A 9,598-nucleotide genomic window follows, 5' to 3' on the forward strand; every position below is an offset into this window, starting at 1 on the left:
GACTTTGTCTAGTCTTCCTCCGAGGGAGAAAGATTTTCGTCAGGTTGTGAACGATGCCTCCATGGTGGCCTGCAACCTGATCAGCAAGGGCCAAACGCTGGCTCTCAGGACCCGAGCTCCTCTTCCTGTTATGCCCGAGCTCCCCCCTCCTCAAGGAGCCTTGCCAGCCAATTACAGCCAAGGTAACCCATACAGAGAGAGTTAGATCGGGTTGCTGTCAGTTTTAGGCTAATTCGCTTCAACTCTAACCAGGTCGTTAGTCGCCATCCTATCGACCCGCACCTAAACACAAACCTCCTTCAGAATGTGTACCATTTGGTGGTACACTATGACCACGACTATCCCAAAGGTACCATTGTGGTTGACAACACTCTCAATTTTAGGTCCTCCATTTTTTAGGAGTATGGGACAAACCATAGGACATGGCCTTCCTTGCGTCAGGGTGAATATGCCCCTTGTTTTAGGCAGTATGTAGATGAGTCCAGCTCCGATGAAGGACCTAAACCCCCTAGGATCCAAGAGGTAATAATTTTATATTCTCCCCCACCTCCGTTAATCCAAGAGTTAGAGGTTGTGCCTAGTCCAGTTCATAACCCCGAGATGATCATAGTAGATTCCTCCCCTAGCTTGAAGGGTAGGGTTCTGGCTCTTTTTCTTGTCTTTACATTACTTTGGATTATTATTTCTTATATTTGAACCTTCTGCTCATTCCTTTTCAGGCGACGAGATGGAGCTGCCAGATGCCTCAGGATTGAGGGGTGCTTTTAAGGCCAGCAGGACTGGAGCTGATCCTATGGTGAAGAGGGCCAGACTAACAAAGAAACAAACTCCCAAGACTGGGGCTACCACTAGGTCTCTAGCAAAAGACAAAGGTGTCAGCTCCACACAGGAGCAGCCACAAAAAACCCTTCTCTTAACTCGGATGACAACAATCACAGTTCATCAAGCTCCACCTTCTATTCCCCAACATGTACCTCCCTCAATTCCTCAAGTGCTCAAAGGCGAGGCCCCCACCGTCCAAATCCCAGTCAAGCCACTCGACCTAGCCAGGATCCCTGAGGCATTTCGGGGTACAGTGTACGAGATGGCGAGCCATATGGCTGACCATGCCTACAGAGCCAATGGCAAGACTTGAGGGCTATAAAGGAGCGTACTCCTGTGGACGTTCTCAAAACTACTATGGGGATGAACCTCACAGTGAGTCCTTCTCACCCTTCTAACTTTTCTATTTCTTTCTTCCTTAGTTTTATTTTTAACTAATCTTGACTTGCCTTATCATTTTGCTGTCTGTCCTAGCTCAATTCTGAGGAATTTCTCTGGTTAATGCTAGGGATGAGAAGCTCCAAGCTGCCCTGAGCGCCGCTCAAGAGGGAGAATAGACTGCCAAAGCCACCCTAATTTTCTCCCAGGAGAGCGAGTGGTCTGCAAAGGCCGCCTTGACTGCCTCCCAAGAAGGCGAGTGAATTGCTAAGGATCGAGTCATGGAGGTGAACTGTCGTGTGGACCAGCTGCAAGCTGAAAATGAAGATCTTAAAATGAAGCTTGATGAGTTCGAGGAAAAATCCAAAGAGGAGGTTGCGGAGTCATCGAATCAAATGGAGGAGATGCTTTATCGTTGTTGGGCTTTCAAACAGGACAGAAACTTCTCCTTTATACAACCAGAGTTATGGGAACCATATCTTGCCAGCTTCAAGATTCGGTTCTCTCAAGAACCCTCAGAGATCGTCGAAGCTTCTGAAGTTGTTGAGGGAGATGGCGAGGATGTGACCTCTCTTGAGTGAGTCGATGGACCCCAGTGATTACTATTTTTTTATATCTTTATGCTTCTGTAATTAAGTCCCTTGGGACCAAAACAATTGCCTTCGGGCTCAAGTCGAGGTTTTTTCTCCTTGAGATGACAATATATTTTTGAATATATATCTAACTTGTGAGCTATTTGTGTTCCCCTTAGTCTACTATTTTCTCATGCTTGTGAATCCTTAGATTCTTGTACATTCGAAATCTTAGGGGTTGACTTTAGATCGAGATAGATTTTATTGATATCTTAGTTGTATACAAGATTTTGCTCGCTTAATTGCATCATACCTGTTAAGAATCAGACTGTGGACCTGGTAGCATCTAGGATTTTTTAATAAGCTTAATAGCATTGTACCTGTTAGGAATCAGGCCTCGGACCTAGTCATATCCAGGGATTTTAGTAGGCTTAATAGCATTGTACCTATTAGGGATAAGGCCTGTGACCTAGTTATATCCAGGGGTTTTATTTTTAGAGATTTCTAAAACTTAGTTTGCGTTCGGAATTTTTAAAATTCGAGCTTTAAAAAATCTTTGAATAATCAATTTTTCCAAACACTAAGTTTTAATCTTTATCTGAATAAGTTGAACTCTCTTAAAAGCTCTCTTCAATTATGTGCCCCCAAGCAACTAGAACGTATAAATGTTCTTGGTTGCTTTTATAAAGTGAGCTCGTGATAACAAAACGATAAAATTGGTTACTTAATAGTCCAACTGTTGTTAAACTAAAATGGCTTTTATAAATAATCCTTACATAAACAGTATTCTAAAAACATTAAAGACAACAAAACTATTGATAATACTTTTTTAAGTGTAGGACATTCAAGATCCATGGGTCTACTTCTCCACTTAGCCAGGCTAGCTTGAAAGTTCCTTCACGCAGGATCTCCATTATATGATATGGTCCTTCCTAGTTCGGCCTAACACACCGTCCTTGGGATCTTTACTTGCTAAAAGACCCTTCGAAGAACCAGATCGCCTAATCCGAGTCTGCATCCCTTAACCTTTGAATTGAAATAATGAGTGATCTTATGTTGATAATGGGCAAGTTGTAATTATGATGCCTCTCATATTTCTTAGATTAGACCGAGGGATGCACTAAGCAGCTCGTGGCTATGATCCTGATCAAAGGTCATTTGTCTGTGGGTCATCGCCATCGCCTCAATGGTAGCATAGCCTCGCTTCCAAAGGTCAGGGAAAAAGGGGTATGTCAGATGGAGGTTCAATGTGAGATTCGGTAGGCCCAAGGTACTTGTGGGAGCTACTCGGGCCACAATCCCTTGGGTTCATTTAATTGTTTCTTCAAGCTCGCCTTTAGGATCTTGTTTACGGCCTCGACCTGCCCATTGGCCTATGGGTATGCTATCGATGAGAAACTATTAGTTATGCCATATTTTTCACAAAAGTCTGTGAAGAGATCGCTATCGAATTGAGTTCCATTGTTTGACACAATCCTTTTCGGGAGTCCAAATCAACATATGATATTCTTCACAAAAAAGTCCAGGGTTCTCTTCAAGGTGATGGTTGCCAAAGGTTCAGCCTCTACCCACTTTGTGAAATTATCGATGGCGACTACCGCATAACTAACTCCTCCTTTTCCTGTTGGCAAAGAACCAATTGAGTCAATTCCCCATGTTTCCAACAGCCAAGGGGATGAGATCACGATAAGCATGACGGGAGCAGCTCGGGAAACTATGGGAAGTGTTGGCATTTGTCACACTTTTGATCGAGTCCTTTGTTAGCGTGGGCAAAATATAGCCCTATCTCAGTACCTTTAGAGCTACATTTTTCCCCCCAACATGGTCTCCACAAAAGCATTTGTGTATTTCTTGCAAAATAGTTTGTGCATCCTCAGACAGAACACATCGCATGAGGGGCAGCGAATGCCCTCGTCGATATAGGTTCCCCTCAACCATAACATACCACGGATATTAATACAACAGCTTTCTCGCATTCTTTCGATCATCAAGTAGTTTTCCAGTTGTGAGGTACTCCACTATGGGGGTCATCCATGTCGGTTTTATGTCAATCATTTCGATCTCAACCATCTCTTACTCAGGCTTTCCAAGAACTCCATCAGAACTACATTCATTGTATCTGTCTCTTTAGTGGTAGCAAGTCAAACCAGAGCATCAGAGTTGGAATTCTGCTCACGGGGGACTTGCTAAACGGAGCTAAACTCGAACTCAAACAACTCGCCCTTAAACTAAGCTAAGTAGGCTGCCATCTTGATACCACGAGCTTGATATTCCCCCAATATCCGATTGAGTATGAGCTGAGAATCACTATAACATTGGATGGCCTTTTCCTTCAGCTCTTTCGCCACCCTTAGCCATGCTAATAAGGCCTCATATTCGACTTCGATGTTGGATGCTTCAAATTCAAACTCGAGAGTTGTATAAAATCGCTCCCCCTCGGGTGAGATTAAGATTATTCCGACTCCCGGTCCGTTTTCATTATACAATCCATCAACAAAGATTTTCCATAATTCTTGCACTAGTTCCCTTATCAGCTCATCTTGAAATCCTATCCACTCGGCCACAAAATCAGCAAGGGCTTGGCTCTCGATCACTATCCGTGGCATATATAATATCTCGAACTGGCTGAGTTCGATGGCTCATTTTAATAGATGTTCCAATGTTTCAGGTTTTTGTAAAACCTGCCTTAAAGGTTGGTCAGTTAAGACGTTAATAGAATGGGACTAGAAGTATGGCCTGAGCTTCCTTGAAGGAAAAATGAGACAGAACGCAAGCTTTTCTATCAATGGGTACAATGATTTAGCTCTGAGAAGTCTCTTCCTTACATAATATACAGATTTCTGCACCTTATTTTCTTCTCGAACTAACACAGCACTTAATGCATTTTCTATCACGGCCAGATATAGAAACAGACATTCTCCGAACGTCAGTTTTGATAGTATGGGGGGTTCAGCTAGATGCATTTTTAGGTCGCGAAATGCCTGCTCGCATTCTTCGATCCATTCAATCTTCTTGTTTCCTCTGAGTAAGTTGTAAATGGTAGACACTTGTCAACGGATTTTGAAACGAAGCAGTTTAAGGCCGCCACCTTTCCAATTAGGCTTTGTACTTCCTTACGCGACCTAGGCGAAGGCGTCTCTGACAATGACATGACATTTTCTGGATTCTCCTTTATCCCCCTTGTGTTGACTACAAACCCCAGAAACTTTCCCGAAGCAACTCCGAAAGTGCATTTCTGGGGATTCAACTTCATGTTGTATTTTCTCAATATGCCAAAACATTCTTCCAGGTCAGATACATGGTTACTGCCAGTCTTTGATTTAATGAGCATATCATTGACATACACCTCCATGTTTCTCCCAATCTAGTTAGTGAACATTTTGTTGACTACCGTTGGTATGTAGCACCGGCATTTTTCAGCCCGAATGGCATAACTTTGTAGCTATATATGTTATGCTCAGTCATGAAGCTGGTATGCTCTTGGTTTGTAGGGTTCATCATGATATGGTTATATCCAGAATATGCATCCATGAAAGACATGAGCTCAGGACTGGCTGTGGCATCTACAAACTGATCAATTTTTGGTAATGGGAAACAGTCCTTGGGACAAGCCTTGTTAAGATCGGAGAAATCAATACAAGTTCTCCACTTCTTGTTTGGCTTCAGGACCAGCACGAGGTTAGCAACCCGGATCAGGTATTTTTCTTCCCTGATAAATCTGCATTTAAGTAGGCGAGCTACTTCTTCTTCTAATGCTTTAGATTGCACTGTCCCCAAAAGCCTTTATTTTTGGGACTTTGCAGGCACATTCTTGTCCAAGTTCAAAGTATGCATTATTACACTCGGACTGATTCCCACCATATCCTCATGCGACCAGGTGAAGACATCCAAGTTCTTCCTCAAGAATTCGACCAACTCCTTCTTCCTTCCAGCTTTAAGATTTTTTCCGACATTCACAACTCTTGAAGGTACCCCTGGGTCGATATTTATTTCTTCGAGCTCCTTTATTGCTTTGAGCTCAGACCTATCTTTGTATATTCATGGATCAATGTCGTCCCGTTGGGTGACCTCGTCATCCCCTTCTCGAGGTTCTTCCGTCCCACAGGAAACTTCCATTCCCCAAGACTCCTCACATCTTTCACCTATGACCATCGCTTGTTGCTCGGGTTGTGATTTTCCCTTCATAGAAATGTTGTAGCATTCTCTTGAAGAGAGTTGGTCTCCTCTTACTGTGCATATCCCCAAGGTTGAGGGGAACTTCATTGCCAAGTGTCGGATCGAGGTGATGGCCTCAAAAGCCATCAGCGCGAGTCGTCCCAAAATCACGTTATACGCAACTGGAAAATCGATTACCACGAACTCAAGTATTTTAGAAACAGTTCGTGCCTCTTCTCCCAGTGTAACCACCAGTCTGATCATCCTTATGGCTGTCGTCCCTTCACCTGAAAATATGTACAGTCATTGAGGTCGCCTTTAGATTGGTACAGATAATCTCATCTTTTCCAAGGTGGACCTTTAAAGCACATTTACTGAGCTTCCATTGTCTACTAGTATCCTTCGCACCCTTCGATTGGCGAGCTACACGTTTACCACCAACGGGTCATTATCCGAGAATTGAACGTGGCTAAATGTCCTCTTCCATGAAAATGATTGGTTGTTCTTCCAACCGCTGTAGTTTTGATAACCGTTGCTCCAGGAAAAATTCCACACTGTTATGAGTCTTCAGTTCATTTACATACCTCATTTGGGCCTCGCTGCTCATGCCCGCCAAATGATGTCCTCCGGAAATAGTAGTTATATCTCCTCCTACTATCGAGGGAGGGTCGACCTGATTCATCTGAGCTCCAGACTGACCTGTCGGTGCTTCTAGACCTGGATGAGAATTCTGCCCAGAAGGTTGATTGGGAACAACCCAATTTCGGGCGTATTGGGCTAATGGTCCAGCCCGAATGAGAGTCTCAATCTCATCCTTCAGCTGTTGGCAATCATCAGTGTTATGATCGATCTCATAGTGGAATCAGCAAAACTTTGAGGGATCTCTCTTTGGCCTCTGATGCCTTAAAGGTTCTGGCTTTTTCCACGGGAGGCGATTAGAATTTTCCAGGAAGATATGTTCCCGAGTATCCATTAGGTCAATGTAGGTAGCATAAATGGGCTTGAATTTCTCCACAGACTTGTTCTTCTTCGTATCGTTCTAGTCGTCCTCACCATTCCCATTCCTCTTATTGTTTCCCACTGGGTTATTAAGAGTAACAGGTTGAGGCATAGTTACAACATCTATCACCACTGCAGCGGGTTGGATAGGGGCCTAGTTGGTTCCTTTGACTGAAAATCATGCCTCTTCCAGGTTTATCCACTCCTGATCTCGGGCCAAGAACTCATCTACACTTTTAACTCCTTTTTGTTGGAGTTCTTGCCATAGGCCGCCTCCCACTAGGATTCTTGTCCTCATTGTCATGAACTTGGAGCTATCATCACCGTCCCTATCTCGTGATGGAACATTGGCGAATCTGCTCAGATATACTTTCAGTGATTCCCCAGGCTGTTGTTTTACATTGGCTAATGAATCAGCCTCTACACGAGCTGCCTGTGATGCTCGGAATGCTCTCTTAAACTCGGAGGACAACTTCTTCCACAAGCTTATCGAATCCTTCTTGTATTATTTAAACCACAATCTGGCAGGTCTGACCAGAGTTGCGGGGAATAGGATACATCTTAGATCAAATCTGACATTGTGGGCCATCATCATTGTGTTGAACATCCCGAGGTGGTCGAATGTTGGCATGTTTGGCATCCTAAATTCAATAGGATACGTAGTTCCTACAATGTTAAGAGCAAAAGGTTTGATCTCCTCATCTGAGTCACAATCATCAATCCCTTTTTCCAGATAAGAGCCTCTTCATTTGCTCCTCCATCAAGGCTAGTCGCTCAAGGGTTAGGTCCTTGGTCTCTAGGTTAGTTGGGGGTTATTCAATAGCCCTCATCCCATTGTACACATTTGATGGGTTGTTGTCCCTCCAAGCTCGAGCTTGGTTACGTGGGACATTCCCATTGTCGCGTACCTCCCCCATATCTTCATTACGAGCTGGATACCTTCTTTGAGAGTTCAAATGATCACTCAGGTCGGGTTGTGGATCATACGGAGGACTCTGTGCTGAGCTCATGTGATTTCTCAAGTCACTCTCAGACCTGCCCCCATGCTGGCTCCTCGTCCAATAACTTCCATTTGCAAAACTTACAGCCCGCGGCTGCGATTGAGGACCTGGATTCTCAGCACGTGTCCATGGGGCGTAAGTATTTAGTGATAGGGGATGATTTCTCCTACTATTCCCATGAGATGGAGCATCTCTTTGTGGGCGCAATGGTGTAGGATGTCTAACCGGTGATGGTGGATGCCTTATTGGTGAGGATATCCTCATTCCATCAAGACGAACTAAATTAGCCCACCTCGGCTCTACTCCAATGTCTCGAGTTCTCTGTGCCTAGGGTTCTGATCACGGCACATGAGGATTTTCTGGAGCATTTTTCCTCAATTAACTTGTTCCAGCCCGGCCTGGTGGGTTGTTGTGGGCATTCCTGGGAATCTATGAAGAAGGCAAGGAACTGGGGGTCGCAGTTCTGACCGACCGACTGACATGCTGATGATGACTCCTGTGATGACCAGTGGGTTGAGCACTTTGATGGTTCCTCTTCAAAGGTATAGAGCTCGAAGTGGAGGTCCTGACAGAAACGACTAGGTTTGGAACGGTTATTCCTGTGGGACTTATGAGACCCACTTTGTCTCTTTCCGACATTAACGTCAATTGCAATAAGGGGTAGCCGAGCCAGATCCTCCTCGATTTGTCTATTTTTCCTTGCGAGATGGCTCCTTAATTAGGAATTCTCCATCTCTACAGTAGTCAAATATCCTGGATTAGGATTTTGTGGGAGTGACGCTGAATTCCCAGCGCCGTCTTGGCCCACCGATTGCTTCCCAAGATGCAGTTAAACATCTAGGCCCATTTCAGTGGGAACAGCGGTATGATGGGCCTCCTGCCCACCAGGTTGCTCCATTTCATTGTCATGCATCGATCGAGTGAGCACCATGATGAATGTTGAGTGAAACTTGTAAAGTACTAACTTCCTCTCAACAAAAGCACAAAATTGTTGACACAGTTTTTCGCCAACAGTAGATTAAGAAACCTAATAAGGATGTTAGTGCTTATTTGTAAACCGCAATGAAATAATAAGAACCATTTTCTACACACACAATTTTTATGTGGTTCAATGGTTAAAATCCACCAAGTCCACAGTACAGTATTATTGTTTTTCTCTCACAATTTCTGCAGAGTTTCGGTAATACAAAAAGGTTGTCCCCTTCCCTGTCCATTATCCCTGATATTTATAGGGGAATTTCCTGGACAAGTTTGGGTAACTGTGTGAATAAATATGGTATACATTTAATACAGATTATTCCCATTTACATTGGGATATGATTTGATAATATAATAGAATATATTCCTGCTATCTCGGATAATAAATGATAAATATGCAATACTGCCTGGGCAGTAATGAGCATATAAAGAGCCTCTAAGTCCCTTGGGATCCTTCAGTATGCATTCTGACCAAGTTGCCAGGAGCTGAATATCTTCATCGAGTTGGTGATCTAAGATTATCTTAACCTTAGTTCATATTAACTTTAGAACTCCCAAAGGACTATTGGTCTCGAACTGGATCGCTATCCTACGAGGCAAACTGATAATAACCTGCATGTCGTGTTGTCAAGTCCCAACTCGAGCTGCTCACATCATTGTTAACCAGATGTTCTACTTGGCTTCTTTTCCACG

The sequence above is a fragment of the Humulus lupulus genome, chromosome 1 (assembly GCF_963169125.1).
Source record: "Humulus lupulus chromosome 1, drHumLupu1.1, whole genome shotgun sequence".
Taxonomy (NCBI): Eukaryota; Viridiplantae; Streptophyta; class Magnoliopsida; order Rosales; family Cannabaceae; genus Humulus; species Humulus lupulus.